This window comes from Triturus cristatus, chromosome 12 (assembly GCF_964204655.1).
Source record: "Triturus cristatus chromosome 12, aTriCri1.1, whole genome shotgun sequence".
Lineage (NCBI taxonomy): Eukaryota > Metazoa > Chordata > Amphibia > Caudata > Salamandridae > Triturus > Triturus cristatus.
The window spans coordinates 830,505,434-830,519,718 of record NC_140595.1 but is presented as its reverse complement, the minus strand read 5'-3'; the positions used below and the strand labels follow the sequence as shown (position 1 = coordinate 830,519,718).

Here is a 14,285-nt window from a genome sequence, read left to right as displayed (position 1 = left end):
TTCAGCAACATTTACAGATGTTTGTTTACTCGCAGGCAAGCCTGGAGCCTCCAGCTCGCTTGACCAGACCACTAGATGGCGCCAGACGCCATGTTTTCTCTTTCCAGGAATCGCTTATTTTTAACTTGGAAACGGGTACTGACTATGACGCCAGGCCAAAGAAGAAACCGCATCCAAAGGGCCCCACATTAATATTTCGCCCAAACCTCGGGTCTGGGAAACGCCTGGCAAGCCTGCTGCTCCCAACAGATTTAATAAATGGGTTCAGTTAAGGTGGGGTGTGCTCAGTGGTCGAAGTGGGGGGAAAAGAGGGAAACTGGGGGCAGATAATCAGAGGGCGGAAATAACCCGAGGATTGGGTCAGTGGGCGGAGTCACTGCCCAGTTACAGCTTATTACGTTATTAAATGCAACCAATGGATACACATGTTTATTTAAGGTTTAATATGAGTTATTGACATTAAAATACATTCACAAAGTGGGATATGTTTCCAATCACAGAATGTCCCAAATATCCTAAAAAGTGGAATCGCGCGCCTTTCGTCTCCGAGCCGTGCAGTTTCTGGCATCAGCACTTCTCTTCCATTTTCCCACAAGAGCAGGTCAAACATGAATGGCAAAATATCCTAGTTTACAAATGTTTTCTATATTATTATGGTTCTGCAATATTTGCCACATAATGCATCATCAGCTGCATAATTTGATGATTTTAACTAATAGTTTTTGTAGCTCAAAAGTTACTAAAAAATGGGACTTGTGTTGCTGTGAAGTGGAAGGCCCTTTCCAAAGGTTGACTGGTCACCTTTCTCACTGCTGCATTTGTATGTTACACTGGTACTAATGAGTCAAAATCTTTACACAGACTCTTAGCATATGTAAAAATGTGAAAATAATAAAGTATCGGGCATGGCTTGGATGGCCAACATGGCGGACGCAGCTGACGAGGCTCCGGTCACCCAAGACGAAAATCTGCCGAAATCTGACTGAAATCTTTCGTCCCGCGGTCCATATCAGTCACGCTGGTAGACAGAGTCAAGCAGCGCTGCAGTATGGCAAGACCGGGCTAGAGGCCACGGTGGACTGCGGTTGGCGGAGGTGTGTTCGTGGCCTGGGCCTGAGCCGGCAGATTTTTCCCACGGTTGCTGACACCCGACGCGCTGCGCTGGAGGGAATCTAGTACCGACTTGTGGATCCGGTCCCAGAGGTGAGGCAACGCTGCAGTATGGCAAGACCGGGCTAGAGGCAGAGGTGGACTGCGGTTGGCAGAGGTGTGGTTGTGGCCTGGGCCTGAGCCGACGCCGGCAGATGTTTCCCCCAGTTGCTGACACTCGACGCGCTGCGGGGGATCGAGTGCCGGCTTGTGGATCCGGCCCCAGAGGTGAGGCAACGCTGCAACGTGCCATTGCTGTGGCGGTTGTGGGTTGGGCTGGGGCCGAGCTTGAGGTGTCTGTGTGCCCGCAAGCATCGCGGGACCTGCTGGATACCTTGTGCGGCAGCACCAGAACGTCTGGGGCAGTCCTGCGGCGCTTTGCGGGGTTCCCTGCTGCCTCAGCGGACCCGGGCTGTGGAACAGTGAATGCCACCAATAAAGAGGCCCTGCGGTGGGGTGGAGGGGCCCTGGTTGAGACCTAGGCCTAAGACTGGGGCCGGGCCACGCCCACCACACCCTGAAATTACGACCGGTGAGGCCTGACGGGCAGTTGAGTAGAGCCTGGCTGCGGACACGGAGGCTGGTAGACAGAGGTCCCGGCTCAGTGCCAGACAGACAGGATGCACCCATATAAAGGACACACCGAAGAACTGGCCCTGAACATTTTCTTTACTGCGGCTGGCGTGATCTCCCCTACAGAGTTGGGTCATCTGGGGTCCTCACGGATGCCCTGGGTGACTGGCTTGGGGGCACCACTGAATACAGCCGGGGAACGACTGGAGCGGCCCGCTCTTATTCGGAGACAGCCACAACATTCCAGCCATACAGACACAGCCAGGAGGAGTAGAGTCCTCGCGGCCCAGAAGAAAGGACTAGAGTGGGACGACCTGCAGGCTGGGGGTTCGGCGAGTCTGATTCCATTAGGGGGGTCTACTTGGTTGCCCACCTAGGGCTGCAGAAGCGGCCAAGCTAGGCTTGGTGCGGCTTGTGGCCAGAGGAGGTTGGATTCCGTGAGGCCCGACCTGCAATACGGTCACTGGGGGCACCTCGTGGTTATCCCCAGATGACACCACTGGATATACTAGTCCAATATAGAATTCCACACCACATAAGGCTGTCGTCATCTGAGAGGGGAGGCTTTCCACTGTGCTTCCCCCTCCTTTTCCCCCCTCTCTCCAGCATGGGCAAAGATAAAGCGGTGGGCTGTGGGCCCAAGCAAAGCACTCTTGATCAGTTAACCACCACCCCGGGCGGTGCAAGTGGGGGTGATGCTTGCCCACACTTCCAGTTCCTGATAATGCGGCCCTGCTCACTGCGATCACTCAGGCCTGAGATACCCTTGATGCGAAGATTGGCGCTGTGGGGTCTGAGGTCTCGTTTCTACGCCAGGACCTCCGCAAGGCTGTGGACCGTATCACGGAGGACGAGACCTGTGTCTCGACCGTGGAAAACACTGTGGTTTCTCTGCAAAAAAAGGTGAATAAGCTCACAGTTGTCATGCAGGAGCTGCGTCCCGCGTTGAAGATGCCAAAGGCCGGTCTCGGCGCAATAATCTGCGATTTATCGGCTTCCCTGAGGGGTGCGAGGGCCCCTCCATGGATCGTTTCCTTACTCAATGGGTAAGGGCCCTCCTCTCAGAAGACTCATTATCCTCCTGTTTTGTTGTGGAGAGAGCCCACAGGCCGCTGACCAGGCAGCCCCCTCCTGGGGAGCGCCCGAGGCCGGTGATTGCCAAGCTGTTGAACTATGCAGACTGAGAGTCCATCCTCCAATATGCAAGAAACCACGGGGACCAGATGATCTTTGAGTCACTGCCCATAATGATCTTCCCGGCCTACACTAGACTGATGCAGCAACAGCACCAGTCATTTACAGCTGCAAAACGCAGTCTTAGGAAACTCGATGTACAATGTATGCTGCTGTATCCTGCCCGGACGAGGGTCACATTTAACTCTAAATCATATTTCTTTGACACACCGGAAGCGGTCTTTACCTGGGTGGACAAGACAATACACCTAAAACCGCTTACCTCACCACTGCTTGAATCCGACTCCTCACAAGGTTCACGGAGAAACAGGCAGAACAGGGGTAACTCCAAGAGGCGGCACAGGTCCAGATCCAACTGGCGCTCCCAGACCCAAGACGATGATCAAAAGCGCAAGCCGACAGTCTCTGCCTTTCCAGTTTTTGTCCTTGACCAGTGTCCGTATTCTTCCTACGATTGCAGTACCGCTTAGAGAACGATTTCGGCTTGGGGGCCATTTCAAGGAACTAATTTGCCCTTGAACGTTTATTTTTACTCTTTATGGGAGGTTTGGGTATGATTGGCGGAGGCCCCCCGGGTTGCCCATTTGGAGCCGCGGGCTTTCCTCCTCGGCAAAAGACACTCCTTGTTGGTGGAAGTATTGGGTTGGGGGGTTGGGGAGCGTAAAGTTCAGACCTATCCCGTTAATATTGTTACAGTTTTACTCACATACAGAGACCATGCCACAGCTTCACAGACGCAACAGAGATAGCAACTCCCATAGATGATAGATGACTTCACTTGCACATACTCCCCAGCTTGGGGAACTGACCATAGTATCCTGGAATGTTAGAGGGCTGCTTAACAAAATTAAGAGGGGTGCCATTCTTTGGCAAGCCAAGCGATGCGAGGCCGACATCCTTCTCTTGCAGGCGACACACCTCCTAGGCAACAAAAGGGTACAACACAGTCTATCATTCAGGGTTCACACGGGGTTCCCAGGGCACTGCTATCCTGAGGCATCGCCGGGTTCCGTTCACTCTGTCCAAACAGTGGCTTGATCCTGGGGGTCCATGGACCATTGTCTCTGGTACACTGCATGGCGAATGTGTAACCATAGGAAGCATCTAAGCTCCTCCTCCTTTGGGGCATACCTTTAGTGATCGAATCTCACAACTATGGGGGAGCTCCCAGACGGCCTTGCACTATTGGGAGGGGATTGGAATCACGTTATGTCACCCCTAGATGATCGGCAAGAGCCGGGGCACGAGCCCCAAATGGGAAGATCCAAACTCCATCTCCTGGCTACTACACTGGGATGGTCGGATACGTGGCAAGCCCACCAACCCTCTGAGATGGGTTTTACATTCCTATCAGCCGTGCTTGGCTCTTTATCAAGGCTAGATTATGTATTCTTGCCACATAGCTCCATACATAGTGTCTCATGTTACTATCTTGCCCAGGGGACTGTCGGACCATTCCCCGGTCTTACTCAAGCTGCGTATAGGATCTCAAAAGCCTCCATTCAGGAGACGTATGTCACCTTGGCAACTCCAAAACTCGAAATACCAGGATGTTCTCTGTCAGGCCATTTCTGATTACCTCTCGTCCAATGCCACCTCAGGCCCTTCCAGTGTTATCGTTTGGGAAGCTCTCAAACACACCATTCATGGTGTGGATATTAGCTTCAGTGAGGGCGAAAAGCGCAAACGCTTCACCCAAATTGTAGAATTGGAAGACCACCAGTGGTTCCTAGAAGCCCAATTCGCTACGGGTGCCAGTCCAACATCGCAACGCAATCTCCCCCAAACACAACAACAAATACATCAACATCTCACCAATGAGGTGCACAAGATTTGGATAGCGGCATAACACAGGATTTACCAATGGAGAGATAAATCTAGTAAAATGCTCCATCGGCTGTGCCAGGCTGCGATGTCCCCCACTCCAGTTCCGGTGCTTTGGTACACAGACGGAGTTTTGTGCACCTCCCCTGATGCGGTGGTCCAAGTGTTTGCAGCTTACTATGCCTCCCTATAAGCAGAATGAACGCATATTGAGCACCCTGATAGGGGTATTTCTAACAGATATACCCCCCAAAAGCTCTCCGACATCGTACGCAATCAATTAGATGCTCCTATAACTGTAGACTAATTCAGAGCCGCGTTAGTTAGTATACACCCCGGCTGGGCGACCGCCCCAATGGCTTACCCAGTGATTTCATATGGCCACATATGACTACACTAGATTCCCATTCGCTGGAGGCACTTCAGGGGGCTCTCGAACAGCATATCCTGATTGGCGCCACGCCGAAATCCTTGTATTCCTCAAACCCGGATGCCCTCCGAAAGAACCCTCCTCATACCTCCCCATTTCCCTCCTCAATTTTGAACCCAAACTCCTGGGCAAAGTCCTCGCAGACCAGCTCTGCACGTTCATCCATGATCTAATTCACCCTCACCAGTCTGGCTTTATGCCACATCGGTCCACTGGGCACAACATCCGGCGTGTCCACAATGCTATTGCTATGGCCCCAGAGCTGGGCCGTCCCACGGCCATTCTCCTAGCCGATATAGATAAGGTGTTTGACTCCTTAAGTTAGACATACCTATTTCAACTCCTCCAATCCTTTAATTTAGGCCTGTGCTTTCTGGCTTATGTCCAGCTCCTATATACAGACCTCTCGGCCTCAGTGTGGATAGCTGGGTACAGGTCGGCACCTTTTCCTATATGCTGTGGCACAAGGCAGGGCTGTCGCTTGTCTCCGTTATTTGCCCTGGCCGTAGAGCCCATGGCCGCCTGGGTGCGGCAAGATCTACTGATCCGGGGGTTCGAGTGGTTGTGGGAACATCTGAGAGAATCTCGTTGTATGCAGATGATGTGCTATTCTTTATGACTGATCCTGGGTTTTCTGGGCTCAAATCCTTTTAGATTCTCTGGGATTTTGGGGAGCCCTCGGGCCTGGGAGCCAATCCCTCGAAATCAGTGCTATTTCCTGTATGAGAGGACCAGGGCCGCAGAACCTGGGTTGTGCAGCTGTCCCACACGACAGAAGGAGTTAAATATTTAGGAGTTTTTATTTCACCCTGCCCCAAGGCATTGTGGACATAACATTTACTCTATCTGGTGCAAAATGTTCCCATAGAATATCCCTCACACATGGTTCGCCCAAGTCAATGCAATCCTGAACAAGTTTTTATGGACTGGAGGCACCGTTCGAGTGGCACTACGAACTTGCACACAGTCGACATACTGCAGGGGGATTGCAGCGGCTGACGTATACGCTTATTAGGCAGCATCCCATCTTCTGGTCATTAATGAGTGGTGGTATAGTTCACATACGGACCCAGCATATGCGGTGGAGCACCTGGCGATGGAGGGCATTCCCCTCCAGAGGCTTCTCTACAGCTAAATGTACCTAGATTTCCTACCTCACACCAGCAGAACAGTCGTCCAGCTCTGGCGATACATTGGTAGAAACATGGGCTGGTCAGGGTGCCTGACACAGATGACCCCGCTGTGGCAAGGCACATATTTGTATCCCGTTACAGAACTTTCTCGCCTTCATAAATGGGACCTCCTTGGAATCTCTACCTTAGAGATATTATGCAGGGTACCACCCTCAAATCGTTTCGGCAAGTGCAAAAAGAATTTCAGCTACATCGGACAAAGTTATATAAGTACTGGCAGTTGAGACAGGCTTTGACTCTCCTGCTCCGCCAGCTGAACAAACTTACGGTATTTCACCCCTTGGATGTCCTCTTACTGATGGGTGACCTGGGGGCACATAAGATACGTTAGGTTTACCAGTCAGTGACCACCCACACTACACAAAACCAAGGGGGCATGGGAAGCGGACCTGCCAGACATGACGGAAGATGACTGTACGGAGGCCCCTACTAGTCCCCATGGCGCTGTCTGCATGCGAAACCACCTCTTTCAATTTAAATATCTCCACTGAGCCTACTTCACACGTGCCTGTCTCTAGAGGATGGGTGCCATCCAGTCCCCTACATGTCTCAGATGTGAGGAAATGGAGGGAACCTTCTTTCACACAGTCTGGAACTGTGGGGCACTGCAGCCGTTTTGGCGTAAAGTTTCGTTTCGCCTGGGCCGCGTCTTGTCCTGGAGCCTCCCGTTCGACCCTAAGCTGTTCCTGCTCTGCAGCGCAGAGGGGATTGGTGGGAACCGCTACAAACAACATTTATTGTTTCTGGGCCTCACACTTGCTAAACAGGACTCCGCCCACGCATGGAAGGGGACCTCCCCGCCAACAGTGGGTGGGTGAAGGACGGCCATGGACGGATGCATGGGGGCTGATATCACGGTTTATCAGGCACGGGGCTGCTCGCAGAAACAGAGGAAGATTTGTCCCACTGGGCGACATACCAGGGCATAGATCCACCTCCCTTTCCACAAACTGACCCTCCATATACTCGGCCTTTCCATCTATCTGACTGTCCGGATGCCCAGGATGAGTAGCTCTGTCATTTGTGCACACACCTTTAGACATACTGCGTTCAGTGAACTACGTGGTACCCTGTGTCAAGTTTCAGCTTTTGGTCCTGCTGTTTTGCAGGCTAGTTTGATGCTGAAAAATAATTGGTACTTGCTAATCCGGAATTTGTTTTAGGGTACTTTGCCAACACTGGGACACAAGTCAGCAGCACCCAGGCAGTGTCTTCTTTCTGTTCAGTGAAGCAACATGCAGGCAGCAAGAGACCTTCACCTTTCTAATTTTAGATTCCAACAGGGCCTAAAACAAAGGCTGAATTTAAAGGGCCATCAGCCCTCCTTTTGTTCAATTATAATCCTGGCTGGGAGCTATCTGGAGCCCAACACTTAAACTCCATGTAAAGGGAAACAAAGGCACATAGCTTTAACTACTCAAGAGAAACTGTGAGAAGTTGGCCTGATGTATGATGTCACTAGTTCTAGTGTACACCTTATATCAGTCCAAACAACCCTTATGGTGATTGGTTGTAAAGTCAACCTTATAGACCAGATATCCTAGTGGTAGCATGGACAAGAGCAGTCGTAGGCTAGACTCTGAATGGCATGTGAAGCCAGCTGTGATACCATATATAATCCCTTGAATACCAAATGAAAGGACACCACAACAGATATATATATATATAAAATAAAGTGTATTTATTCTAGTCAAACCCTCAGCACTCTTTATGAGATTAGAAGTAAGTACAACACAGTCTTATTTAAGCATACATTAAGTCACACAGGTAAGTAATACAGTTAGGCCCTAGGGGCCACGCAAACCATATACTAAGAAAGTGGTATAAGGACCACTGTCACGGAAATAGGATAGGCCTAGGCCTAGGGAATCGTTGGGGCTACACTACGCTAGCAACAGATAGGAAGTGGAAGGCCCACGGGATTCAGGTGCAGAGTGGAAACACTCACGCGTAATGCGTAAAAGTCGATAGAATTACTAGCAGTTAGAAATTAACAGTTTAAGGACACTTCTGAAGCAGCTAGAGAGTCGAGACTCGGAAACTAGACCCTAGGATAGTCACTACCCTTGTGAGCACCGGAGTACCCAAGTTACCTAGCCCACGGACTGCGGGTGCATAGGTGTGACTTGCGTTGGGTTTCGTCGTGGACTTCTATGGATGCCTGAAGGAAAGTTGCTGACAGGCGGTCAGTGAAGAGTGTCCGGTGGATCCTAAGGCTGGGATCAAGAAGAGAGGATACCTGCAAGCAGAAGGGACAGAGTCAAGGTCACTAGCCAGTGGCCACGTGGAACCAGGAAGGAACCAGGTGATGTCGTGAAGATTGCAGGTGAAAGGTGAAGCTTGTCGCTGCAGCCACGGGTACCAGGAGACGTCGAGGATGACCAGGACCAGGAGGCGAGCTGTCCCACGAAGGCTCTTGCTGTCGGCGGCGTCGAAGTCGAACTAGGACTCACCAAGCCTTGGCAAGCGGAACCCACAAAGAACGGAGGACTTGCTTCTGGTGCAGACCAGGAAGGTCTGGGGTGCTTCTCTTTTGCAAAGAAGCGGGAGCCAGTCTGGAGGAGCCAAACCAGCAGTGAAGATTTCAAGGTGTGTCGTCACAAAGGCTGCTAGCCAACGGGCAAGCAACCGGACAGACGCGGCAAGCAGGAAAATGCTGAAGGGCCCCAAGCAGGACTCGTGGAGTGTGGGGGGCTGATCTTCGGTGCAGATGGTGCTTGGGGTTGGGGCTTCTCAATCCCCGGTGCACAACTTCGAGGGTGCCTCAGAAGCTGCGCTGGAAGATACTAGCCACTTTTTCCAGGTAGCCGGTCCCACGTCTCTCGTCGCCTCCACGGATCTCAGCTCGGCTGTGGATGTGGATCAGGGTCGGAGAAGTCTGGAAGTCAAGGCTCTGGTCGGGCTCTGCAGTCGGTCCCTCATAGAACTTCAGCAAAGCAAAGGGTAGTCTCTTGATGGTGCCTGTTTGCACAGGGTAGCCACTCCTTGGCCACAAGGGAGATTCTTCAGTCTTCTTCTTTCGTCGAATGTCGAAGGTCCAGAGTTTCTGTTCAAGTTGCAGGTTCAGGATAATCTAATCTCCTGGGGCCCAGCTACCACTCTTATCCAAATCTGGGGGGCTGGGTTACCTGCTAGGTCACGCCTTATGGGTGGGACCTGGGAGGGGGGTGGTTACACCCCCTTCCCTTTGTCCAGTTTCGCGCCAGGACTGGGGCTGGAGTGCCCCAGCACCGGTTTGAACTGGACTATGCACGGGACACCTTGTGTGCCCCAGGCATGTCTCATTATTTTCATCCCTCCCTGCCCCAATACACTAAGGCCTGTTTGTGGTGGTGCTCGCACCTCCCAAGGCAGGAAACCTATTGTCCAAGCCTCCCTTGCCGGGATCACTCCCAGCAGCAGGAGGTCAGATTCGTGTCTGTGGCAGCAGCATCCATTTTGTGATGCTGGGGCTCTGGTTAACTTTAACCGGGTAAGTAGGTTACAACATGTCTTCTCCCTCTAGAAGGGAGGGATAATATCCTCATCCCCAGAAATGGGATGGGGGTATTATTCCAAAGTGTTAGACACCTTACACGACATGTTTTGATAAAGCCAAACCATAGTTACCATAACCGTTTAAGATTATAAGGCACTTTAAGAGTATATGGTAGGCTATATCATAGAACAGCTATAAGGACATGGTTCCGAAAGCTGCAGACAGGCTCAGCTCATGCTAGAGCACCATCTCACATGTTACCAAGCACTCTGCCTCCAGGATTGTTAAGGCCTGCCATAGGAGTGGCTGATAGGTACACATGTGTCTATATGTAACTTAGGTATAGGAATACTACACCTAAGCAAGGAGTGATTACACTACCTTGCCCCAGCTGAGTGATCAGCCAGTTGTGTCATAATGGAAGGCCAGGCCAGGGGTGGCATAATACATGCTGCAGCCCCTGGTAGGCCTAGGGTACACCTATGCCCTGGGTACCTAAGGTACACTGTACAGGGGCCAATAAGGTGATCCTATCCAAATGGGTTATGCACCTAAAGTACATAACATCAATTTAGAGAGAGAACAGCAGGGCTGTGGGTCTGATTAGCAGGCCCACAGCCACATCTAAGTCGAAAACCAGTAAAGCAAAAGCAAAAAGTGGGGGTGAACATAGAAAGCAGACCCCACTCTCCTACACAACCCCCCCCCCCCCCCAACTTAGGGACATTAAACTAACCTTGACGAGTTGAGTCTTCATGTTCTAAGTGGAAATATCTGGAGAGTCCATCTGCATTGGCATGGTCAGTCCCAGGTCTATGTTCCACTGTGAAGTCCATCCCCTGTAGGGAAATGGACCACCTAAGAAGTTTGGGATTTTCACCCTTCATCTGATTTAGCCACAAGAGGGGCTTATGGTCTGTCTGAATCTTGAAGTGAGTGCCAAACAAGTATGGCCTCAGCTTCTTCAGGGCCCAAACCACAGCAAAGGCCTCCCTCTCAATAGCTGACCAACGTTTCTCTCTAGAGGTCAGCCTTCTACTTATAAAAGCAATGGGCTGGTCTTGACCATCTATATTAAGTTGTGAAAGAACAGCTCCCACACCTAACTAAGAAGCATCTGTCTGGACAATGAACTTTTTGGAGTAGTCTGGATTTTTCAGAATAGGTGCACTGCACATGGCCTGCTTCAGGTCATCAAATGCTTTTTGACAGCTTACTGTCCACTGAACTTTCTTTGGCATTTTCTTGGAGGTCAAGTCATTAAGTGGTGTCACAATGGACCCATAGTTCTTAACAAACTTTCTGTAGTACCCAGTCAGGCCCAAGAAAGCTCTGACCTGAGTCTGGGTAGTTAGAGGAGTCCAGTCCTTTATGGTCTGGATCTTGCTCTCCAGTGGTTGAACCTGACCCCCACCAACTAGGTGGCCCAGGTATACAACCTTGCTCTGCCCTATCTGGCACTTAGTGGCCTTGATAGTGAGGCCTGCCTTTTGCAGGGCCTCTAAAACATTCCTCAGGTGGACCAGGTGATCCTCCCAGGTGGAGCTAAAGACAGCAATATCATCAAGATAAGCTGCACAATAATCATCCAACCCAGTAAGGACTTGATTCACCAACCTTTGGAAAGTGGCAGGTGCATTCTTCAAACCAAAGGGCATTACCACAAATTGATAATGTCCTCCTGGGGTAGAGAAAGCAGTTTTGGCCTTTGCATTCTCAGCTAGTCTGATTTGCCAGTAGCCTGCTGTCAGGTCAAATGTGCTCAAGAACTTAGCAGCTGCCAGTCTGTCAATGAGCTCATCTGCCCTAGGTAGTGGGTGGGCATCTGTCCTAGTGACAGCATTGAGACCTCTGTAATCCACGCAAAAACTCATCTCTCTCTTACCATCTTGGGTGTGAGGTTTTGGCACAAGGACTACAGGACTAGCCCAAGGGCTCTCTGAAGGTTCAATGACTCCCAGCTCCAACATCTTTTGTACCTCAACTTTTATGCAGTCCCTGACATGGTCAGGTTGCCTGTAGATTTTACTCTTCACAGGCAGACTGTCACCAGTGTCCACCTCATGGGTGCACCAGTTTGTCTGACTTGGGGTCAGAGAGAACATATGTCTGTAGGATTGCAGAACCTGTCTGCAGTCCTGTTGCTGATAGACAGTGAGGCTGTCAGAAAAGACCACACCATCAACTGAGCCATCATCAGGGTTCTGAGTCAACAGATCTGGGAGAGGGTCACTCTCTTCCTCCTGCCCCTCATCTGTAGCCATGAGTAAGCCCATGTCTGCCCTGTCAACATATGCCTTCAATCTGTTGACATGAAGCACCCTGTGGGGGCTACTGGGAGTCCCAAGGTCCACCAAGTAGGTGACTTCTCCCTTTTTCTCAACAATAGTGTGGGGTCCAGACCATTTGTCTTGGAGTGCTGCTGGGGCCACTGGCTCCAACACCCACACTTTCTGTCCTGGCTGGTAAACAGTCAGCACAGCCTTTTGGTCATGCCAAGCTTTTTGGAGTTCTTGGCTTGCCTCAAGGTTTTTAGAAGCCTTCTTCATATACTCTGCCATCCTGGAGCGGAGACCAAGTACATAATCCACTATATCAAGTTTGGGTTGTCTGAGGGGTCTCTCCCATCCTTCCCTTACTAAACATAGGGGTCCTCTTACAGGATGCCCAAACAAAAGCTCAAAAGGGCTGTAGCCAACCCCCTTTTGTGGGACCTCTCTGTAAGCAAACAGAAGGCAGGGTAAAAGGATGTCCCATCTTCGCCTAAGCTTGTCTGGTAACCCTTTTATCATTCCCTTTAGGGTCTTGTTGAATCTCTCAACAAGCCCATTGCACTGTGGGTGATAGGGTGTGGTGAACTTGTAGTTCACACCACACTCCTTCCACATTGCAGTCAAGTATCCTGACATGAAGTTGGCACCTCTGTCAGAAATGACCTCCTTTGGAAAGCCCACCCTGGAGAATACTCCAAGCAGGGCCCTTGCCACAACAGGAGCTGTTGTGGTCCTCGGGGGAATAGCTTCTGGATACCTGGTGGCATGGTCCACTATCACCAGTATAAATCTGTGCCCAGATGCTGTTTGTGGGTCCATTGGTCCTACAATATCTATGCCCACTCTTTCAAAGGGAACCCCCACCACAGGTAGTGGTATGAGGGGGGCCTTTGTGGTGCCACCTGATTTGCCACTGGCTTGGCAGGTGACGCAGGAGCGACAAAACTCCTTGGTATCTACTGACATATGGGGCCAGTGAAAGTGAGGGACAAGCCTGTCCCAGGTCTTGTTCTGGCCTAAGTGTCCTGCAAGGGGAATATCATGGGCCAAGGTAAGAAGGAAGCCTCTGAACTTCAGTGGTATGACCAACCGCCTGGATGCACCAAGCTTGGGGTCTCTAGCCTCTGAATACAGTAGCCCTTCATCCCAATACACTCTATGGGTACCTTGAGCATTCCCTGCAGCCTCAGCAACAGCCTGCTGTCTGAGGGGTTCAAGAGAGGGGCAGTCTAATTGAGCCTGCCTCAGATCTGCCCTTGAAGGTCCCCCTGTCCCAAGAAACTCAACCTGATCAGGCTCAAGTTCTTCTAGGACAGTTCCTTCAGGGCTCTCAGAATCATCCTCCTGGGAAGGCTGATCCACCACCTGAGGCAGGGGGGAAGACACAGCCTTAACCCTACTGCTCTTTCTCTTGGGATGTGACTGGTCCATAGTTTCAGGATCCAGCACTTGTTCAGTGGTGCACTTTTTGGCCTGTGACCTGGTCACAGCAAGGACATGTGCATCTATCCCCAGCATTTCTGCATGGGTCCTATACTCCACTTCAGACCAAACTGAAGTTTCAAGATCATTGCCCAGTAAACACTCTACAGGAAGGTCTGAACTAACAACAACTTTCTTGAGGCCAGTTACCCCTCCCCAGGAGAAGTTAACAATAGCCACACTATGGGAGGTAGTGGCATTGCTAGCGTTGGTCACTAGGTAATTCTCACCTAGTATGATCTGTCCAGGGTCCACAAAGGCAGGTGTCACCATTGTGACACTAGCCCCAGTGTCCCTGTAGGCCTGAGCCATTCTTTGGTTGATAAAAGGAGTCTGTCTGTACTTGCCCAGGTTACTGGGGCCTACAGTAGAGGACAAAGCTAAGTCCCCATCACAGATCAGAACAGCCTGAGTAGGTATTCTGACTAGGCCAGAATCCTCCTCAGTTCCCAGGGTTAACCCTACTACACCCTTTTGCTGGGAACCACCACTTACTGCTGAACTAGGGGGTACAGTTGCCTTAGGGGCAATGGTGGCTGGGGGCTTATCCTTTTTGGTGCACTCACTAAACCAATGTGAGTTGGACTTACAATAGTTGCACCATGGTTTCTTTTGGCCATCTTTCTTTTTATCCTTTTTGGGACCACCCTCCCCCTGAGCCTTTTGGGGGCCTGGTGAAGACTTCTGGT

The 14,285-nt window shown here is 51.0% G+C and overlaps 1 protein-coding gene across 1 annotated transcript in view; it reads right to left on the bottom strand.

Moving 5' to 3' along the window:
- LOC146783000 (transcription factor HES-7.1-B-like) overlaps positions 1–14,285 on the bottom strand; it is a 92,345-nt gene that overhangs the window by 22,051 nt on the left and 56,009 nt on the right. The window lies entirely within an intron of this gene.